The sequence below is a fragment of the Amblyraja radiata genome, chromosome 12 (assembly GCF_010909765.2).
Source record: "Amblyraja radiata isolate CabotCenter1 chromosome 12, sAmbRad1.1.pri, whole genome shotgun sequence".
Classification (NCBI taxonomy): Eukaryota; Metazoa; Chordata; class Chondrichthyes; order Rajiformes; family Rajidae; genus Amblyraja; species Amblyraja radiata.
The window spans coordinates 21,247,251-21,271,240 of NC_045967.1; the positions used below are offsets into that span (position 1 = coordinate 21,247,251).

Genomic DNA, 23,990 nt, shown 5'->3' on the forward strand with positions numbered 1-23,990 from the left:
GGCGGGAGACGAAATCTAGATTCGCGGTCCACGTACCATAGGTGCGAATGTCGCTACCGTTAACGGCCGAGAGGACAGGTCCTACTTCACCAGCATGAATGTCTCGAGCGCTTGGGGGCAGGATACTGGCATGAGCACCGGAGTCCACCAGGAAACGGTGGCCGGAATGGCGATCGCGGACGAAGAGGCATACGTTGGGACCAATCGCGTTCGCCTCTATGGACGATCGTCCGGGGCTTTTCTTGGAAACGAACAGGGGCTCCAACATCTTCAAGCTTCGGGTCCATATCGTTGGTGGTAGGAGCACCATCTGCGTTGACTATAGACCACTTGCCACGGCGATTCATCTTCGGGGCTGGGCCGGGTCTCTTCTTCCTCCCGATGTCGGTTCGGCTGCAACCGTTGTGTGACCAGGGGGGGGCAAAAGCATAAACATGCCGCCGTCTGTGCGCCCACAGCTCATCAGCTCTCTCCGCGAGCCGCTGCGGGTCGCTGGAATCGGCTCCTGCGAGCATCAGCTGTACTTCGTCGGGTATCTGCTCTAAGAACGCCTATTCGAAAAGCAGGCAAGGGCGGTGCCCGTCCATCAGGGCAAACATCTTTTCCATGATCGTTGATGGCCTTCGGTCGCCGATACAGTCCATATGTAGCAGCCTTGCCGCCCTGTCTCTACGGGTAAGACCGTAAGCTTGGAATAAGAGGGCCTTCAGGAGGAGGACTCAAGCAACACCAATCACCATTAAGGGCACTGAGGTGGAGGTGGTCGCTAACCACAGGTACCTTGGTGTGCAGCTTGACAGTGAGCTGGACTGGAAGTGTCATATGGAGGCGGTGTACAGGAAGGGACAAAGCCGACTGTATTTTTTAAGGAGGCTGAGGTCATTTAACATCTGCCAACCCCTGCTGTGCAGTGTCTACCATTCAGTGGTGGCCAGTGCTCTGTTTTTTGCTGTGGCCTGTTGGGGAGATGGCGCCCGCATAGCGGACAAAAACAGACTGGATAAGCTGATCAGGAAGGCCGGCTCAGTGGTCGGGGCTGAGCAACGAACGGTCCAGCAGGTGGCAGAGGCCAGAACTCTGAACAAACTGGGTTCAATAATGACCAACCCACTCACCCACTCCATGCCCTGAAGGTGATCAAGAGCAGCATCTTCAGTCAGAGACTGATTGCACCAATGTGCAAAACTGAGAGACATAGGAAGTCTTGTATACCAGCTGCTATAAGGTTATATAATGCCCATAAATAACTGGACTTTTTTTCATTAATTGTATTTTAACTTGTATTTTAACTTGTTAAGTATGGAAGCTATTTGAGGAAATGTGTGGTGTTATGTCTGTCTTGAAGCTGTCGTGGCACTGTAATTTCCTGTAAAGGATTATTAAAGGTATAATTAATCAATCAATCAATCAATTCAACCCTTCGTACTTGCCGCTGGATGGAGGGTCTCTGATGTAAGGCAACAGCCTCAAGGCACAGTCCTGTGGCAATGCGCCCACCACATGGAAATACATGGTGTCGGTGTCGTCGATGCGATGTAGGTGAAACTGTGCCTCAACATGGGCGAACCACACCTGAGGTTGATCAGGTCAAAGGCTGGCAGTTTGCAGGCCGGTGAGCCCTGCCTCGTGCTGGGCGATTCTGTGGGAACACCCTCTTCCTCCTTAATTCTTCTTGTCTAACGACGGCTAGACGGGTCGGGGTCACCAATTTAGTGGTCTGAGAAATGACTACTGGAGTTTTCAACAGATCGTTATTCAAAAGTTCGATATCCAGTATACAGGTTCTTCAGACATGTCTGCCCACCTCACTCACCACTTTAGGGAACCATACACCTACACCCCCCGATCTCTCTGTTCTGCATTATCCCGCAGGTGCTATCATTTACTATGTAAGTGCTCACTTGCTTTGACATTCCAAACAGTAACACTCACACTTGTCAGAGTTACTGTAAATTCCATTTGCCATTCCTTGGCTCTCCTTCCCAACTGATCAAGATTGGGAAGGGATTAAAGGACAGGTCTTGCATTTCCTCTGGTTGCAGGGGCAGATGTCATGAGAAGGGGAGTGAGTGGCACACAATGGAAATGGTCCCTTTGGGAGAGGAGGAGAAGATGAGTCTGGTGTGACATCACCTTGCAGGTAGCAGAAAGAATGCAGGATGATCCATTGAGCGTGGAGGCCGACTGGCGAAAGATGACAACAAGGGGAAACAAATCCTTGCTGTGCATAGGGAGAGAGAAGGTGAGAGGAAAGCTCATTGAAAATAATTATCGTTGAGTTACTACCTGATTTCTTGCCTACAATTTAGCTTAAAGTTGAAAAGTTGAATCTGCTTTCTGAAATTTATGTCCTTTTATTCTGAGGCTATTGCCTCTGGTTCTAGACTCTCCCATTTGTGGAAACGTCCTCTCCACATTCACTATCCAGGCCTTCCACTCTCCAATAAGTTTCAATGAGGTTCCCCTCATCCTTCTATACTCCAGCGAGTGCAGGCCCAGCGCCGTGAAACGCTCATCATTTGTTAACCCAATTATTCCTGGGATTATTCTCGTAAACCTCCTCTGGACTCTCTCCAGCGCCAGCATATCCTTCCTCAGGTATGGGGCCCAAAACTGCTCACAATACTCCAAATGTGGTATGATCGGTGCCTTATAAATCCTCAGCCTGTATTTATATTCTAGTCTTCTAGAAATAAATGCTACTAGACCAAGTGCAGACCCGTTGGGTCTGTTTCCCCAACGGCGTTTTGCGGGGGGGGGGGGGGGGGGGGGGGGGGGGGAGGGGGGGCTGCGGCATCAAACTCACATTAACCACCCCCCAAACACACAGGTGGGGGGAGGGGGGATGTGAAGAGGGGAGGGAGGGGAGAGGAGGTGGAGGAAACGGGACAGATTTGGGAGGGAAAGGAGAGCGGGGTAGGGGGTGAGAGAGGCGGATGGGGAGAGAGATGTGGGGGAGGGGGAGGATGGGGAGGTAGGGGTGGAGGGAGGGAGGGGGAGAGGAGTGGGGGAGAGAGGGGAAAGAGTGGGGAGGGAGAGTGGAGGGGGAAGGGGGAGAGGTGGAAGAGTGGGGAGGGAGGTGGAGAGGGGTAGGGGGGGTGATGGAAGAGGGACAGAGGGGTAGGAGGAAGGGGGCGGGTGGAGAGAGGGAAGGGGGTGGCGTAGAGAGGGAAGGGGGGTGGGGGAGAGAGGGATGGGTGGGAGAGGGAGAGGGGTGAAGAGAGGGAAACATAGAACCATTGAAATTAAGTGCAGGAGCAGGCCATTCGGCCCTTCGAGCCTGCACCACCATTCAATATGATCGTGGCTGATCATCCAACTCAGTATCCTGTACCTGCCTTCTCTCCATACCCCCTGATTCCTTTAGCCACAAGGGCCACATCTAACTCCCTCTTAAATACAGCCAATGAACAGGCCTCAACTGCCTTCTGTGCCAGTGAATTCCAGAGATTCACCACTCTCTGTGTGAAAAATGTTTTTCTCATCTCAGTCCTAAAAGATTTACCCCTTATCCTTAAACTGTGACCCCTTGTTCTGGACTTCCCCAACATCTGGAACAATCTTCCTGCATCTAGCCTGTCCAACCCCTTAAGAATTTTGTACGTTTCTATAAGATACCCCCTCAATCTTCTAAATTCTAGCATGTACAAGCCGAATCTATCCAGTCTTTCGTCATATGAAAGTCCTGACATCCCAGGAATCAGTCTGGTGAACCTTCTCTGTACTCCCTCTATGGCAACAATGTATTTGAACATTGGGCATTGTGACATCACACAATGGAACGTTCACCAGGGGCTGGGGCTCCTGCAAAGGCATATGTAAATGAATCCATTCCGATTGGACATCTGTGAGGATCGGGCATTGTGACATCACACGATGGAACGTTCGCCAGGGGCTGGGGCTGGTGCTGATTCTATGAGTGAGAAGCCAGTTTATTTTTGAAATATTGGGGGGGGGGGGGGGGGGAGAAGGATTTGATTAAAAACATGCACTTAAACACGACGAAATGTAATGAGGAGCGGATACTTAGAAAGAAAAGTGAAATCTCTACCGAAATGGAAAAGATGTCGGCGATTCTGCTTTCCCCCTTATCCTTAAACTTTGACCCCTTGTTCTGGTCTTCCCCAACATCCGGGACAATCTTTCTGCATCTAGCCCGTCCAACCCCTTAAGAATTTTATAAGTTTCTATAAGATACCCCCTTAATCTTCTAAAATCTAGCGAGTACAAGGCGAGTCTATCCAGTCTTTCTTCATATGAAAATCCTGACATCCCAGGAATCAGTCTGGTGAACCTTCTCTGTACTCCCTCTCTATGGCAACGATGTCTTTGAGCATTGGGCATTGTGACATCACACGATGGAACGTTCACCATTGGCTGGGGCTCCTGCATAGGCATATGTAAATGAATCCATTCCGATTGGACATATGTGAACATTGGGCATTGTGACATCACACGATGGAACGTTCAGCAGGGGCTGGGGCTGGTGCTGATTCTATGGGTGAGAAGCCAGTTTATTTTTGAAATATTGGGGGGGGGGGGAAGGATTTGATTAAAAACGTGTATTTAAACACGACGAAATGTAATGAGGAGCGGATACTTAGAAAGAAAAGTGAAATCTCTACCGAAATGGAAAAGATGTCGGCGATTCTGCGTCTGGTTTCGGAGTTGCAGGGAATCAAAGGAAGAAATGCGGCCGGAAGCCGTACATGGATCCATTCCGATTGGACGTCTGCGAGCGTCGGGCATTGCGATTGGACATCTGCGAGCATCGGGCATTGTGACATCGCACGGCGGGAACGAATCGAAAGGCAGAAAGGGATCCGGACGCCAGCCGGACGGATGGGGCGAGAGTTTTATATATTAACTAGACCAAGTGCAGACCCGTTGGGTCTGCTCCCCCAATGGTGTAATCCCCCAACCCAATATTCCACCATGCACCCGTCTCCTCCAATGGAACTGAAGCCGTCCCCAAATGTATGATTCCAGCACTCCCCTGCCTCCCTCAGCAGTGGATTAAAAAAAAATCCAATTGCACCTCCCCTGCCTGCTGCAGCAGTGAAAAGTTCAGAGTGTTCCTGTCTTGCAACTTTGTTTCGAAGTGTGTTGGAAGCTGAAATGGCTGCTTGTATGGGTGAGAAGCCAGTTTATTTGTGAAATGGTGGGGGGGGGGGGGGGGGGGGGGGGAGAAGGATGTGATTAAAAACGTGTACTTAAACACGACGAAATGTAATGAGGAGCGGATACTTAGAAAGAAAAGCGAAATCTCTACCGAAATGGAAAAGATGTCGGAGATTGAGCGTCTGGATCGGGCGTGGCAATGAATCAAAGGAAGAAGTGCAGCCGGCAGCCGTACATGCAAATGGATCCATTCCGATTGGACATCTGCGAGCATCGGCCACTCCGATTGGACATCTGCGAGTATCGGGCACGAATCACGGACGGCAGCCGGACGGATAGCCCCAGAGTTTTATAGATATATAGATAGAAGATAGGATAGATAGATAGATAGATAGATAGATAGATAGATAGATAGATAGATAGATAGATAGATAGATAGATAGATAGATAGATAGATAGATAGATAGATAGATAGATAGATAGATAGATAGATAGATAATTGCATTTGCCATCCTTACTACCGATTCGACTTGCAACATAATTTTTTGTGGAATCCTATACCAGTACTCCCAAGTCTATTTGCACCTCTGATTTCTGAATCCACTCCCATAAATTTCTGAATCCACTCTCATAGACAGTGGCGGCGCTGGGAACGGCTGCGGCTCGCCTGCAGTCCGTTTGTCTTTACTTTTTTGTGTTGTTTTTTTTCGTTTTGTGTAGTTGCGTTTTTGGTTTTTAGGTTGTGTTTATGTGGGGGGGGGGGGGGGGTGGGGGATTGAAACCGGGTTTGCTGTCTCTCCCTTGGGGGAATACGACTTTTTCGTCGTATCCCCCCTCTCTGCCTCCGTCTGCGCTGAGGCCTAATGGCGGAGCTGGCGACCTCGGGACTCCGGAGGCAGCCTGTCAGGACTTGCCCTGGGCTCACTCCCGTGAGGGCGGCCCAGCTCGGGGCTGGAACTGCGCTCCCGTGAGGACGGCCTGGCGAGGGGCCGAGACTCTCCCGCGAGGGGCTGTGGCACTCCCGTCGGAGTGGCCCAGCCCGAGGGAGAACGGCACTCCCGTCGGAGTGGCCCAGCCCGAGGGAGGAACGGCACTCCCGTCGGAGTGGCCCAGCCCGAGGGAGAACGGCACTCCCGTCGGAGTGGCCCAGCCCGAGGGAGAACGGCACTCCCGCGGAGTGGCCCAGCCCGAGGGAGAACGGCACTCCCGTCGGAGTGGCCCAGCCCGAGGGAGGAACGGCACTCCCGTCGGAGTGGCCCAGCTCGAGAGAGGAACGGCACTCACGTGAGGGCGATCCGGCTCGGGGCTGGAACGGTGCTCCGGTGGCTGGGACGGCGTTCTGGCGGTGGTGACCTGAGTCCTGGGTTCAGCCGCGGGCCAGCGGCTGCGTATGCTGGACTGGAGGGCGGCAGCTTCGACCACCCCGGGCCCGCGGTGTTTGAGCCGGCCCGTTGCGGGGTTCGGTGAGCCGTGGGACTGTTGTGCCATCGCCCGGTGGGGAATCGCCTCAGCGCAGAGGGAGTAGAGGAGGGAAGAGACAGTAACCCTAAGATTTTTTTGCCTCCACCACAATGAGGAGGTGCTTGGTGGACTCACTGTGGTGGATGTTAATTTATGTTTACTGTTGTTTATTATTGTATGATGTATGTATGACTGCAGGCACGAAATTTCGTTCAGACCATAAGGTCTGAATGACAATAAAGGGATTCAATTCAATTCAATTCAATTCAATTCAATTTAGTAAACTAGTCTACATCTTTAATACTACTACCAAAATGCATGATTCCACACTTTGCTATGCAGTATTCCATCTGCAAAAGTTGGTGGAGGGGTGGCGTGGTGTTGGTAGGCTGGTGGTGAGATGTGATTCACATCTGTACATTTTGTACAGGAGGCAGATTTGTCAGCAACAATAAATGTTTACACATTTGTGCACAGATTAGTAATGAATGGATAGTATATTCCAAGCTCCAAGCATGGATAGTGTTATATTCCAAGCTCCACCACACCCTTGTCTCTATTTTACTTTTATACTTTTTGGAATAAGATAAAATAAGAGGATAACATCAATGTATTTGCCTACTATGTTCAATATCCCTAAGCAATCAATTTATGATTGGTTTTCCTAACATTAACTTACAACATTGTTAGCTTGCAAGTTCCCACGAGGGAGAACAAGCTGGAAGTAATTACTGTTCACTGCAAGCACAAACTTTTTGCTAAAAACATATTAATATCCAGGTGCAAGGTCAATTCAAATAATTTAGAATGTACTTTTCATATGACCAGCAAATCTGAAATGTATTTATGCTCTTTATTTGTTCAGAGATTTCAATTATGTCATTATCCCAGGAAATTGTGGCATTTGTTTTCACCTCATCTGCTTCCAGGGAACACTTATTCAATGATTGCAGATGTGAGTAAATGGAAAGGAATCTGGCAAGCTGACTTTCCACTCCATTGATTACAGGCCAGGAGTTTTCTTCGTGGAACTCATGGTGATCTTGGCATACAGTATGCATTACACAGAAAGTGATTTACACAGGTATAATTGTATTGTATTGTATTGTATTCAAATTTATTGTCATTGTCTCAGTTAGAGACAACAAAATGAATTTCCCTTACAGGCAGTATCATAAAAATAAATAAATAATAATAAATAATAAAACATATTAAAAATAAATTAAAAATAAAATAGAATTTAAAAAAAAGCACAAACACTGAAAGTCCACGACACAACATAACACAGTGGCACCAAGGTGAGGAAGGCACCATAGTCCAGCCAGCCTCCCCTCCGTTCTTCCCAGTTGTTCACTCGTGGTCGAGGCCTTCCTAGCACCCGCAGTCGCCGCCCCGGGTGGCCCGATGTTCAGGCCCTCACGCCGGGCTGGTGGAACGCCGACGCCGATCCCCGACGGTGAACATCCTCCTCAGCGGCCCGGACCTCCAGATCAGCTGCCTCCCGCAGCCGGAGTCCGCAGCTCCCGAGTCCGCAGGCCGAGCCGGGCAGAGTCGCAGGACCCCGCGTTGTTGATCAGCGCCGCCCGCGTTGGGAGCTCCGCGAACCACAGCTCCAGGATGTCGGTGCAGCAGGTCCAGCACTCCGGGCTCCAGACGGCGATCCCCGGTAAGGCATCGCCAGCCCCGCGATGTTTCAGCGCTGTCCCGCCGCTGCTGGAGCTCTGGTCGATCCCGGCAGGAAAGGCCGCGCCAATCCAGGTAGGCGCTGGAGGGGGGGGGGGGGGGCGAGGACGTGACTCGAATAATAGTCGCGTCCTCTCCAGGAAGCGACTGAAGGACGGTATCCCCCTTACCGTGCCCGCTTCCCCCACATAAAGACATTTAAAAAAACATCAAAAACACACTTTAACAAAAACAAAAAAAACAAAAAAACAAAAAGAGGGCTGCAGGTGGAGGCTGCTGGCACCAGCGCCACCGGAAATCCTAAATAATTAATAAGTGCTTGTAGGCTTGGGTTGAATGAATTTTTCCTGGAAAACAAAATGAAATTTAACAATGCCTACCTCAGCAATTAATTCATGTTTTGTGGTTCTCCTTCCCTCTGCAGGTATTTCAACCTATCTTTTATGTTTTATTCCAGGTTTCCTGTTTGCACCCACTATTTCCCAGCTGTGATGATTGAACAGCACAGTTTATGTTTCAGGATTCAGGTTAGTTCAGCCGCTTTAGGGAACCATGGAGAATCATTTTTGTTAATCATAAAAATCTGCACAGATAAAAAAAATCTGGAACAAAGAGGCAAAAACAAAAAATATAGTTCATCTACTGAATGAAACCTGCAAGCATAAAATTGTTCAGTAAAAATCCAGATGATTGGTTACTTTCTTTTGCTAAGTGAATTGAAAATATAAGAAAGACAGAATTGCTTTCTGTATTTATACATAGGTATGCATTTAATGGAACAGCAAATATTTATTGACAAATTTTGTATTTTTCCATGTGAAGAGTACATTCTTGGAAAGCCACAATTTAATACACATGCCTGTTTATTGGTATTGGTTTATTATTGTCACATGCACTGACATGCAGTGAAAATCTTTGTTTTGCGCCTTGCTTTCTCCTTTCTCCCTCCTTCCCCTCCCCTTCCCAGCTCTCCCACAGCCTACTGTCACTGCCTATTCCTTTCATCTTCCCGCCCCCCCCCCTCCACATCAGTCTGAAGAAGGGTCTCGACCCGAAACATCACCTATTCCTTCACTCCATAGATGCTGCCTCACCCGCTGAGTTTCTCCAGCATTTTTGTCTACCCACAACTGTTAATTAGTCATGTCATATATTATGTTGCCTGAGAATCTAAGCAAGGATTGAAATGAGCATTGATAGGTAACATTTCTTGCAAGGAGGATGTGGAGGCATATGTAATTCCTGTCTTTCTGATGAATGCTACATTCTAAAAATACGCAAACAGTTTTATCTAGATTATACCATTTCCCCAGCATGTGTATGGCCATGTATAATTAATTCTAACCTTATGATTCATGGGCTGATTTGTTTCCAATAGAGAAATGAAATGGTGTGAATTTGATTGGAAATAATCTATCTAGCCTTTTATTATGCTTTTCACATTGAATTTTGGTCCTTGACATCGGTTGTGACATTTAAACAGCAAATTTGGCACTTGACAAATAAACTAAACTGCACTCAAGTAAAGCATACAAAAATAAACTGACATTGCTGATTTATCCATGTTCATTCTTCCTGTTGACAACCAAAAGAATTTCCAACTCAATGGTTTAGATTTTAGTCCACACCTTTAGATCACTAATATGTCACATTTAGATTTTGTTGAAATATTACCTACAACATGACTCTTTTTGTTCAGACCCACTTATTTGGAGATTTATAAACCTTATTGCTTGCATATCTAAATTAAGAGGAATAATTTGTTGCTCCACTCTTCATTACCACCAGTGTTGTTTAACTAGCCCTTACTGGCATCAATAGATGGTTCACGTCGGATTAATTTAATCAGCTCTTGAGCTTCTGTTAGCACAGCTATAGCTCAAAAAAAATGAAAGCATCCAACTTAAAAATGTTAAGGTTAAGGAAGCAATAACGATTGTATTATAAAACTGAAAGGCATTTCAGACAAGCCAACAGATTAATTAATTTGAAAGCTGGCTACAATTTGAGATGTGACATTATCGTTGTCCTAACATTGGCTCATGGCAGGGTCAAATTACAGATGTGCATGATTCCATGTCAAGCAATAAACTTTGAAATAAATCACTGCTAGAAATTCAAAATCATCTAAGGCTGAAAACACTTCATTGGTTGATTTGTTTCCACATAGAAAATAGTGAAGCTGGCTTGAAATACTGAATTTTAACTCTTGTTATCCAAGCAAATATAAAATCACAAATTCCCCTCTGTGAAATCATGCCTGAAGATTGTTCATCCTTTAGTTTTATTTACTTGGAAATAAATTCTACACAAGTTAAAGACACAGCAATGATCTGTGTGTCCTCTGCTAAAAACTCTGCTTGAGTTTCCTTTCGAATTGACATAGTCATACAGCATGAAACGGCATTCAACATCCTTCACTTCAATTTAAAAAAGTGTAGCCACTTTTAAAAAAAATATCACCACTTTTAATGTTAGTTTTTCATCAAATCACCCTGACTTCTCAGTTCTTCCATTTCATCCAGAATTCTGTAAATCTTTTGTAGGAATTTAGAGATTATTTTGCCATGTACCTTTCTGTGATGTTTCGCAAGGTATTCTAAAATGCACAGTGTAACCTTGGGAACCTTGGAAGAAATTGCAATAGTCTTTCACTTAAGCTGATAAGGGATAGTCAGCAAGGCGTTGTTCATGGGGAAACGAGGCTTATGAATTTGATTAAGTTTTTTGAAGAGCCCTGACCAGTGTAGAATGGTTGATGGTGTAGACAAAATTGGTGAGACTGCACTTGGAGCATTGTGTGCATCAAAAGGAAGCTGTATGATTATCTGGATAAAGGATGTTACTGGGACTGGAGCGCTTGAGTTATAATAAGACTGGATAGGCTGAAACTTTTATCCATGGATCGTAGGAAGCTGAGGGGTACCCTTGTAGAAGCATATGAAATCATGAGGGGCATAGATAAGGCACAATCTTCTTTCAGGGTGATGCGAGTCTTAAATGAGATGGCATAGAAGTAGAGTGACAGAGGAAGATTTAAAGGGGAGACCCAAGGAACTGCAGATATTGGATTACCAGTAAAGACCCAAAATACAGGTGTAACGCAGGGGGCCCAGCAGCATCTCTTGAGAACACGGATGGGTGACGTTTTGGGTCGGGTCCTTTCTTCAGGCTAATTGTGGTGGTGGGGAAAGCTGGAAGAGGGGTGGGGGCAGGTCAAAGTCTGGAAAGGCAAGGTGGATATAGGTAAGGGGGGGTTGATTGTCAGATTGTTGGACAAAGGCCAGAGATGTAAAGATAAAAAGTGTGAGATCAGACGACACCAAGATTGCTGGGATCGTGGACTGTGATGAAGGCCCTTCTATGCTGACCATTATTGCAAAGGATATGAAGTATTAAAGAAAAGGAACTTTGTAAGATGTTAGTGAGAACACATCTGTAGTACTGCATACAGGTTTACTCTCCATATTGAATGTATGTAACCTTACATATTCCACTTGGGTAGCATGCAGCCAATGTTGCTTAACCCACACCTCTATGTTCCTTCCCCACTCCCACTATTCCTCCAGATTCTCTTTTTCTTTGTTCACTTTTTGATCCCTCCCCCTCCGCTACCTGACTCAATATGGTTCCAGCCATTATTTGCTAACTCTCCCATCCTTCCTGCGTATCTATAAACTGGCCATCTTTCCTCTTTTCCAACCCCCCCATCCCCACCCACCCAGAACAGATGTAGGAACTAGACCAGAGACAGCAACAAATCTCTTTTGCCCCACAAATTCCGATTCATTCTTCCAATGGTTTATTTTTGCTCCAGATTCCAGCATCTGCAGTTTCTCAATATGCCCTTTTAATGGATGGCAGAGCAGGCTAGGGGTCTGACTCTAACATCAATAGATGTTACTGGAAATAATACTGGTTACTGGAAATAATTCAGAATAGGATTAATCTACACTTGTAAACATGGGGAATGAATCAGAGATAGTCAGCATGCTTTTGTTAAGAGAAGAAGAGTCCTATCCATTTCTTTCCACAGATGTTCCCTAACCCACTGAGTTCCTCCAGCATTGTGATTTTTGCGCATGGCCAATTTGATTAAATGTTTTAAAGAGACAATAAAATGAGGGCGCTGTAGTTTATATGCTCTGCATGGACCCCATTAAGGCCTTTGGAAAGGTCCCACATGGAAGACTTGTTAGAGCCCATGCAATCCAAGTTAATTTGGAAAATTTGGTTTGGTTAAGTAAAAAGAGGCAGTGGTGATGGTGGAAATTTGATTTTGTGATTGAATGTTGTGAACAGTGGTATACAACAGGGATTGATGTTGGAATTGTTCCTGGCGCAAATCATACCTCCTGCATGATTACTAGGTAAGATTAGTAAGTTTGTGGATGATTTGAAATTGGTTTTGTGGATAGTGAGGATAATGTTCTCATAACTGCAGGATGATATTGATCTGAAAGTAAGATGGGGAGAGCAATGGTAGATGGAACCTAATCCTTAAGAGGTTAGGGTGATGTACTTTGGGAGGATTAATAAATAATGGATGTGCACAACGAAGGGGAGTCCTAAAGTGAGTCCAAGATTCCCTGAAGGTGGCACCACAGGTGAATAAGGTGGTGAAGATTTCCTATGAGTTACTTGCCTTAAATACTGGTGAAAGAGAACATAAGATCAAGGAAGTTATGGTACATCATCATCATCGGTGAAAACATCAACGGGCACGGTGCCTTACAATGCTATGTACGACAGTGATCGCAACTTCTACTGGTGAGGATGGCCGTTGGCTCACTAGGAGCTCATCCGCCCTTTGACTGGTCTTGTTATTGGTCCTGCTGGGGGTCCACAGCCCCCTCCTCACCTGGCAAACCAGGTGGGGGAGACAGTTTAGTCGCCGACTATCCGACCATGGAGCAGGTAGCATGGGATTGCATGGTGCCCATGGCGGGGGGAACTCCCTCCGACTTGATCTTTATAAAACATTGGCCATGCCACAGTTAGAGTACTGTGTACAATTTTGGTCACCAATTAAAGGAAGGACATGTTTGCACTGGATAGTTTACAGAGATGATTCATCCGGATATTGCCTGGGATGGAATGTTTTGGTTGCAAGAAAAAACATGCTGTGTTTTCTTAGAGAAGACAAATGAAATATCTGAAAGATACAAAAATTATAAGGTACATAGACAGTGCAGAAAGCAGGAAACATTTGCCCATAGCAGAGCTGTAAAAAGTTAGATAAAATGTCAGTACGCATATGGAATCTATTATAATTATTTTAATGTTCTTATTTCTAAATAACATATTGTCCACAGCTGACACATTGGTGGCAAGGATGATGGGGAGGTCTGAAAAAGGGTCATAACTTAAAACTTCAGCTGTCCATTTCCCTCCATAGACGTCGTCTGACCTACTGAAATCCTCCAGCTGTTTTTTATCAGCTCAATATTTTACAGTGTGCAGTACCTTGTGTCTCCAGTATTATCAGCATGGAGGCTTAAGGGCCTGTCCCACTTGGGCATCATTTGCGCATTGCGCAGATGGCGCGCAAAGATTTTGTACATCTCAAAATCCTGGGATGTACAAATCCACGTGTTGTGCTGGAGTTATCTATGGGCATCAGCAATGACATTAATCCCCATACATTATTCAATACTTCCTTGAACTTACATAGGTGTCTGGTAAAGAACATATTGGCTGGTTGCAACATGGTCTGGTTTGGCAACTTGAATGAGCAGGAATGAAGGAGATTATAAAAAACGGTGGATACTCGTCGTCCATCACGGGTACTGACCTTCTCACTATTGAACACAGATATTGAAGGCGCACTCTAAAAAACACAGCCCGCATACGATACAATACGATACGATAGAACTTTATTTATCCCAGGAGGTAAATTGATGTACCAACAGTCATAAAATTCCTGAAATTAAAGTGACGAGTGGAAAGGAATGTGGGATTTTTGTGCAAGGTTTTTGGGAGGAGGGGGTAGCGAGGGGAGTCAGTCTACTCCACAACGGAAAGGGGAGGAGTTGTACAGTTTGATAGCCGTAGGGAAGAAGGATCTCCTGTGGCATTCAGTGTATTGCATCTTGCTGGAACCAGTCTGTTGCTGAAGGTACTCCTCAGGTTGACTAGTGTATCATGGTGGAGATGTGCTGTATTTGTCCAAGATGATCCGCAGTTTGAGGAGCATCCTCCACTCCAAGACCACCTCCCATGAATCCAACTCCACCCCCAGGATGGAGCCAGCCTTCCTGATGAGTTTGTTAATCCTCTTGGCGTCACTTGCTCTTGACGTAAAATAGCTCAGCATTGAATGAGTCCCCCTATGATAGCGTGGAATTCCTTATCATGAAAATCCTGAGGATTGCTTTTGATCAGAAGCTCCATTGAAACAGATACAGGCCAAATAATGAGTGTTCTGCTGCAAGTGACTCATTCCCCGATACTCAAAAACTTTTCCACTTACCACTTTCTGCAGCAAAGATCCAAAGTTGCATGGGATATTCTCCACTTACTTGGATAAATTCAGTTCTGAATACACTTAAGAATTTCAACACCTTCCAGGACAATGGTTACTCCATTACCACTCTATGGAAACCCAAGCACCAGCCTAAGCATTTATTCTCTCCATTACCATCACAGCAGTAACTCAGCTACTCCAACAACAGAAGAGAATGATCTGGGAGTTCTCCATCAATTGCATGGTATCAGGACAGACACGGGCAAGGAACCTCCTCTTGTGTATCACCTTCCGTCTCAGTTGCTGAATCAGTAGCCCTCCATGTTGAATATCACTAAAACCAACCACTGAGAATAACAAAGGCTTGGCATACACTGCAGATAGGAACTGGTGTGATAGTATCACCATGATTTAGCTAAGTCTTGAAGGACACAGGTTCCTTATTAGGTCTGACGTAAGTGATCAGAAAACAAACATGAGAGAGAAATCTGTCATCTAATAACCAAACTTCCTATTTAAGGGAGAGTGAGTGGCATGATCAAGGCAGCATTAGGAATGGTGCTGGGCCCATTGTTGTCTATGGTCTATATCAATGATTTGGATGGGAATGATGAAGGCATAATTAGTAAATTTGCAGATGGCATGATAATGGGTGACATCGTAGGTAGCAAAGATGGTTATCAAAAATTACAGCAGAATTTTGATCAGTTGGGCAAGTTATCTGAGGATTGGTTAATGGACTTTAATTAGATAAGCATTAGATGTTTCATTTTGAGAAGTCATAGCAGGGTAAGACCTTCATAGTGAATGGCAGGGCCCTGCAGAGTATTGTAGAGCAGTAGTGGGAGTGCAGGTACATAGTTTCTTAAAAGTGGCATCACAGGTAAGTAGGGTGATCATGAAGGCTTTTAGTACGTTGGCCTTAATCAGTCTAGAATATAGACATTGGGAATTGCGAATCAGAGGATATAGGCTTAAGTGAGTGGGGAAAGATTTGGCTCATTTAGCATTTTTTTTCAACTGGCATGAACACAATGAGCTGAATGGTGTTGAATCTGGTCTTAACACAGGAATATACCTCAAGTTCCTGTTTTAGCTACACTCCATAGTGGAAACCTCTCGCCTATCACAATTCGGAAACAAAACCTTTTTATTGTAGAATCCTTCCATTCGATAGTAATGGATTTGCACAATGAATATCATTTGATTTGTTTCAGGAATGCAAAGTATTTCTGTCACACTAGCTGCAATAATGGTGAGAAGGTACAACATTCATCAGCTTTGTTCTTTCTGATCATCTGTTAGCTGGCTGAGCTTCTATTTCTCTTCATCTGATATTCTTCTGGCTACAGGGTTCCTTGCTTTCAATGGAGATTTGCCAACTGTCTGCAGTATTGATGCCTGCAGTCTTCATGTCTCCAGAATGACAATAATCTCTCCCGTCTCTGCCTGTGCTTCCTTGTGCTGTGGGATGAACACCTCCTAAAACATGCTGTTCACGAAACACTCATTCTTAGGGATTGAGTGCAGTTACATCAACTGATGCTCCAGTTTCATAACCCACAGCTGATGACACTTCCTGCATCTAGTTGTTAAGAGCATGGAAAATATCCTGGAATTCCCACATGGCACAGGATGTGGAAACCACAGTTTGAGGTACCCTGCTAAGTGCAATGCATTAGCTTAAATTGTTGAGGTGAAATAACAGATTTTACAAACTTTTCACTGCTCTGTGCAGCTATACGCTGATTTTGGACTCTATACATTCTCACTGATATCCTGTTCTTTATAAATGTTCATTAATCTTCTGTTCTTTATAAAGACTTATCAATATCCCACTCTGTACAACTAAACAGATACTCTACAAAATCCTAATCAATCCCCTATTCTTTTTAACATGTTTAACTTCCACTCCATGTAATTACACACTTATCTCCTAATCCTGAAACTCTCAGGGAATTTCCCTGCTTTATAAATGCTCATCAATTTCCCGTTCTTCATAAAGGCTCATCTATCTCCCATTAAATTCTGTGTGTCTCACTATTTTATGATTTTTCAGTAATTCCCATCCTTTGTAAATTCTCACCAATAACTTAATATTTATAAAAGTCCTTCTATGTTCTGCTCATTATAAAAGCCCCAGTTCTTTTTTAAACCACCTAATCTCCTGATCTTTAAAATAACACACTGATAATCCCAGTTCTTAGAAAATCTGACCAATCATCTGCCTGAGATAAATGCCTCCAAATCTCCCTCTCTAGATAAATCTCCAAATCTCACACAATGATCTCCTACCCCTTATATTATCCTTGAAAAAGTTTGAATGATCTGCACTTTGGAAATGATTATTAATCTCCTGTTCTTTATAACATAATGATGTTGTTCTCCTTAAATTCTCCCTGTACCCCCATTCATCATGAATTCACAACAATCTCCCACATTTTATAAAATCCCCCTTTCTTTATGAATGCTCACTATCTCCTCTTCATTTCAATGGCATCCACACCTTACAACAACACACCAATCACTCATGCTTTAGAAATGCATAGGATCTCCTAATGTTCATCCTTTAGTTCTGGCCCCATGTCCTGTGTCTTTTAGTTCTAAACTGGTGGAAGCAGCCTTTCAGCATTAAACTTGTTGATGCTTTAGATTGATGCATTTGATGCATTCAGCATTAGATCTCTTCTCGTTCTCGGTGGAAAGCTCGTGTTCTTTTTCATTACTCTCTCATCTCATGATCTTTAACACACTGATATTCCCGATTCTTAAACATTCTTAGAAAATTTCACATTATTATTTACAAAAACCTGATTCACGCTAGTAAACAAAATATTTGAGAATTGGTTCCTTTACTTTGTCTACATCTGTGACCTGAAGATTATTACTCCTGGAAGATTCATGACAACCCTGCATGGTAACTCTTCAAATGCTCTCAAGCTGTAGAGGACAACCTGTAATTGCCACAGTAACTAGGAAGGGAAATTCATATTTAACACGCTGATGTATTTCTATATTGCTACAAAAACTAGCCAGGAAAGCCATACAAATTATAGCATGATGCAGTCTACTTAATTGTGTAAAATACTTATTTGATTGGAGTATATATGCCCTCAGAAATATGTTTTCTGCCACTGTAATGATTTTGCTCATACTCATGTGAGGGATTAAATTGCAAACCGCAAATGCTCTTTCAGCTTTTTAATATCCTTGTTGAAATTTCCCATTTCAATTCCTTCATCACAATGAAAATCACAAGGAGACTACCCCTTGTCTATTGTCATGAACTGAGAGGCGGATTGCCATGCAGTAGAAAACAGCTTGCCTCCCTAAAAAAAGCTCTACTTTTAAGTTTAGGTTTATTGGGCCACTTTGTGAAAATGAAAAAAATAAAATGGGTTATTACAGACACAGTTGCCTTCTTGTTAATTGTGTCAAGGCAGGCCATGGGGGGGTTTAAAAGATAAGTTTCTCTGTTCCTCAAGACATGAATAATTATATTCAATTGAAACTTTAAAACCTTAAAAGGACCTTGGGGAGAAGGCAGGCACGGGTTATTGATTGGGGACGATCAGCTATGATCACAATGAATGGCGGTGCTGACTCGAAGGGCCGAATGGCCTCCTCCTGCATCTATTTTCTATGTTTCTATGACAGAGCAAATGAAAAATCAATACACAAAGCTGCATGAACTGACCTGCTCATTTATACTTGAAAAATTAGCAGTGATTCTTTTGATCTTGGATACTTGAAGTGAAATAAGGGTGTGCTAACCAGTTTGATTCTAAATTGTCTTGGGGGAGGGAGTCAAAGGAGTTGTGTCAGGTTGTTGCTTTTATAATTGGAGGCATGTGGCCAGTTGTGCCTCAGGGATCAAAGCTGTGCCCACTGTTAGTTGTTATATTTATTAACGATTTGGATGCCAATGTCATTAACATTGCTAGCAACTTTGCAGATTACAACAAAATTGGTGGGCAGTGAGGAAGGATATCTTAATTTCAACATGATGTAGATCACTTGGGCCAAGGAATGGCAAATGGAATTTAACTCTGACAAGTGTGAGGTGTTGCACTTTGGTATATCAGACGAGGGCAGGACTTACACAGTAAAGGATGGAGCCTCAGAGAGTGTTGCAGAACAAGAAGATCTGATGGACAGGTAAGTGGTCTCCTGAAAGTGGCAAGTCAGGTGGACAGAATGGGGGGGAAAAAGCATTTAGCATGAATGCCTTCATTGGGAAGAGTACTGAATACAAAAGTCCTGACATCAGGATGTACCTGTACAGGTCATTGTTGCGATCACACTTGAAGTACTGTGTGCAGTTTTGGTCAACAAGCTATAAGAAGGATGTTAATAAGCTGGGAAGGAAGCAGAAAAAAATCACTAGGATGTTACCTGAACTTGAGTTATAGGGAGAGGCTGGATAGATTGTGTCTTATTTTTCTTTGAAGAGTAGGAGCTGAGGGGTTATTGAGCTGAACAATATCATGAGGGACATGGATAAAATGAATGTTCAGCCCTTTTCTTAGGGTAGAGGATTCAAAAACTAGAGGGCATAAGTTTAAGGTAGGAAGGGAGAGATATAAGAGGGACCTCTGGAGCAACTTTTTCCACTCAAGTCAAGTTCAAGTTCAAGTGAGTTTATTGTCATGTGTCCCTGTATAGGACAATGAAATTCTTGCTTTGCTTAAGCACACAGAAAATAGTAGGCATTTACTACAAAACAGATAAATGTGTCCATATACCATGATATAAATATATACACACATGAATAAATAAACTGGTAAAGTGCAAATAACAGAAAGTGGTTGTTAATAATCAGAGTTTTGTCCGAGCCAGGTTTAATAGCCTGATGGCTGAGGGGAAGTAGCTATTCCTGAACCTGGTTGTTGCAGTCTTCAGGCTCCTGTACCTTCTACCTGAAGGTGGGCGGCGCGACTCTTGTCAGCAGCGGCCTCTGAGATTTTTTGACTCGTTTTTATGTAGTTTTTGTTATTTTTTTTGTTGGGGTATGTGTGTGGGGGGGTGGGGGGGAGGGAGTAACTTTAAAATCTTTCCCTGCATGGGAGACCCGACCTTTTCTTTGTCGGGTCTCCGTTGTCGTTGGGGCTGCAACGTGGAGCGGCCTCCAACAGGAATGACCTGGGGCTCCAGTTGTGGAGCTGCCGACTACTCACCTCACCGTCGCGGAGCTGGCCGAGTCCGGAGCAGGTGGAGCGGTGGTGGAGCGCTGCTGCCACCCGACCCCCGGAGTTTCGGAGGCTGCAACTGCGGGTCTGGCGGACGGCGGCACCGGGAGCCCGCGGGTCCCTGCTGGGAGACCGCTTTTCGGGGCTTCCGCAACGGCGACTTCTCCCGCCCGAGTTGCGGGGTTGAAGAGCACCTGGAGCGGGGCCTTACAGCACCGCCCAGCGCGGCTTGGAATGGCCGCGGGACTCTGCGAGCGCACGCCGGGGGCTCTAACAACAAGACCCGGTGTGCGACCTTGCATCACCCGGCGTGGCTTTAATGGCCGCGGGACAATCGCCATCACCAGCCGGGGGCTTTGACTTTGACTCTGACATCGGGGAGGGGGGGGGGGGAGTGCAGTGGAGAGATAAGTTTTTTTGCCTTCCATCACAGCGATGTGATGGATGTTTGTGTAAACTGTGTTATGTCTCGGGTCTTTTTGTTTTGTAATGTATGGCTGCAGAAACGTCATTTCGTTTGGACCTCAAGGGGTCCAAATGACAAATAAATTGTATTGTATTGTATTGTATTGTATTGTATAGCAGGGAGATGAGTGTGTGGCCAGGATGGTGTGGGTCTTTGATGATACTGCCAGCCTTTTTGAGGCAGCGACTGCGATAAATCCCCTCGATGGAAGGAAGGTCAGAGCCGATGATGGACTGGGCAGTGTTTACTACTTTTTGTAGTCTTTTCCTCTCCAGGGCGCTCAAATTGCCGAACCAAGCCACGATGCAACCGGTCAGCATGCTCTCGACTGTGCACCTGTAGAAGTTAGAGAGTCTTCCTTGACAATCCGACTCTCCGTAATCTTCTCAGGAAGTAGAGGCGCTGATGAGCTTTTTTGATAATTGCGTTAGTGTTCTTGGACCAGGAAAGATCTTCAGAAATGTGCACGCCCACATCCAAATCAGCGATTAGGCTGTATCTAGAATGAGTTGCCAGAGGAAGCTGTAGAAGTGGATATAATTATGACTTTTAAAAGACAATTGGACTGCTAGATGGATAGCAAGGGTTTAAAGGGCTATAATCAAGTGAGGGCAAATTGAACTAACTCAGAATGGCAACTTGGTCAGCATTGACAGGGTGAGACAAAGAACCTGTGTCCGTGCTGTATGGCTATGACTCAAAGGGAACTTACAGGAATTGATTTGCCAATAAGTTGTATTTAGCTTTCGATAAAACTATTATTATCTGCTGTACTTCTACAATATTATTATTTGTCAGTCCCTTATGATTAAGGGTGATTTTCATCCATTTCAATATTGTAAGCTATGAAGTGGCTAATAAGGCAATGTAAGAAGCACATATACTTTACCAGATTATGGCTTATGGTGCATATTGGTTGGTAGTTAGTAAAGCAGCACACTTCTTCTACTACTTATTTTGGGCTTCAGATACATGGACATGAGGTTCTCACTCCTTTCCTGAATGTTCCTTCTCCATATTCAGTGGTCATCTACCAATATATTCAATATATCGGAGAATTAATTGACGTTTTTAATGAGTAACTGCTGAAATTATCAGGATATACCAGGATATATGAGAGTGTGAGTCAATGCCCCACCACCCACCAGTGATGGGAACATTTAATTAGATTTTTAGCAACATTATTGATATTGTTTTATATATAGTAGTGCATGGAAAATGTTAATACATAATACATAGAACATAGAACAGTACAGTGTAAGAACAGGCCCTTCATCACACAATGCCTCTGCCAAGACCAGCTCTTATCTGCTTCCACGTAATCCATATCTCTCCATTTCCTGTATATCCATTTACCTTTCCATGAGTCTTTTATATTCCACTATTGTATCTACCTCAACCACCACCCCATCAATACGTTTCAGGCACTCATCTCCCTTTGTGTAAAATGTTTTTGCCCCACAACAACAAAATGCATTTTATACCTGCTTCAATGTAGCAAAGCATTTGAAAAATTTTAAGAACATCATTATTGAACAAAATCTGAACTTGACAAAGAAATATCAGGAGAGATGACTAGGACCTTGACAGCATAGTAGTTTTCAAGAAGCTATTTAAAAATTGAGATTGAGGTAAAGAAGAGAATTTTGGAAAGGTGCATAAAATTGGGAGTGGAATTCCAGTGCTTTGGCCTTAGATGCTGGACTAATCAGGAATGGAGTAGGCTGTAGAAAGTTGTGGACCATTGCTTGCTCCACCGTGGATACTGACATCCCCTCTATTGAAGGAATTTACAGGAAGCACTGCGTGAAGAAAGCAGCTAATATCATCAAGGACCCACAACACCCTTGTCACACTCTCATCATGCTGCTACCTTCAGGAAGAAGGCATAGAGCCTAAGAACCGTCACCTGAAGGTTTTCAGTGCCCATGACAATTAAACACTCTTGACACTCCAGAAGTTCATTTTAAACTTAACACCAAAGTCCTGGGCAGCCTAGTTCAGAAATGGAAAGGGAGCAGGATAGAGATGATAGCCTGGGACTGACGGTTGAGGGTACCAAAATTAGAGGCTTCGGTCTTTCTGATAGTTACTACTGCTCTTCCAACAGTAATTGCTGGCTACCGGGCCAAGTTGGTCAGGGTTTAATTTAAAACCATCAAACATTCCTAACAAAGGAATGTTTGCATCAACTATGAATGAGACTAACAAAAAGCTAAAAAAACAAACTGCAGTTGCTGAAAATATGATTTTTTAATATTTCTCAGATTACATCAGACCAATCAGTCCTTCAAGTCTCTACCAACATTCAGACCATTCCCATCAATACCACTCCTCTGCTCATTTCTCTGCAACCCACTCTCCCTCATGTGTCCATTAACTCTCTGCTTATTTCCTTGCCACCCACCTATAGTAGGGGCAATTTAGTAATCAAATTTAGATATGCCAGGAGAATCACTCTTAAATGTGTGCTTTTGTATTCACCTCTGATACCATGTCCCCATTGAAACTAACTGTGCAGTGAAAATGTGGCCAGCTACCCAACTTGTACAGATACTGCACTTGCAACCAATGTCACATTTCTCTTTTAAATCTGTCATGCGAATATTGTGTAATTATAGACCAGATTTTCATTTTTTCAAGCTTTCATGGAACATTTAACATAATGAGTTAACTGCTATGACAGATCATTGCCTAGGAAATATAAGCTTTTGTGATCAGTCTCACCAGGGAAACACAAAGAAATTATTGCACAATAATACACTATACTCTACTCAGTGAAAGTTTCAGAGTGCCTTGTTCTGCATGCACAAACCAATCACAGAAAACACCAGGCAACATGAAAAAATGGAATACAAATGTTTTTCACTGCTCATGGTTGGTAATTATTGAAAGCAAATTATGAGGAATTCATAAAATCCCAGTGCAAGCAAAAGATGATAATAAAACCTGTGAAAATGGATGGAAATGCAATGTCAATAATTAGGAAAAGTAATATAAATATATACAGAAGTAATGGTCTGGCCTTACAGGGGATTATTAAAGATATTGCTTTGGAAAAGTACAGCACAAAAAAGTGATGTGAATAAAATATATGTATTTCAGTTCCTGAGTGAATGGCCAGGTACTTATGTAAGAGCTCTATATAATTTAAGGGAAAGGGTGAGAAGGCTGGTGAAAGTTTGTCATTTTATATTCAATAACACTCAGGAGAGATGTTCTTACGTACATTCTTTAAAAATGGAAAGATATGGCAGGATTGAAAGGAACAATCAATGTATTCCCCCAAGGCTGACGTCCCCGAAGCAGCTTTGCAATTTTCAAATGTCACAGTTGCAGTGCTTAGAGTTGAAGATTTTACTGCCTCCATCAATATTTTACAATGCACTGTTTTATGCTCACTCCATGGTGATTGTACAGCAAAATTCACACCCAATCCATTAATAAAGTCACTGGACCTAGAGTTTACAGCATGATAGATTTTATGGTACATAAAATTGCTGGGGAAACTCAGCGGGTGCAGCAGCATCTATGGAGCGAAGGAAATAGGCGACGTTTCGGCCCGAAACGTCGCCTATTTCCTTCGCTCCATAGATGCTGCTGC

At 44.1% G+C, this 23,990-nt stretch overlaps 1 pseudogene; it reads left to right on the forward strand.

The window, feature by feature from the left end:
- The first annotated feature begins 434 nt into the window (after positions 1 to 434).
- LOC116979289 overlaps positions 435 to 23,990 on the forward strand; it is a 117,312-nt pseudogene continuing 93,756 nt past the window's right edge.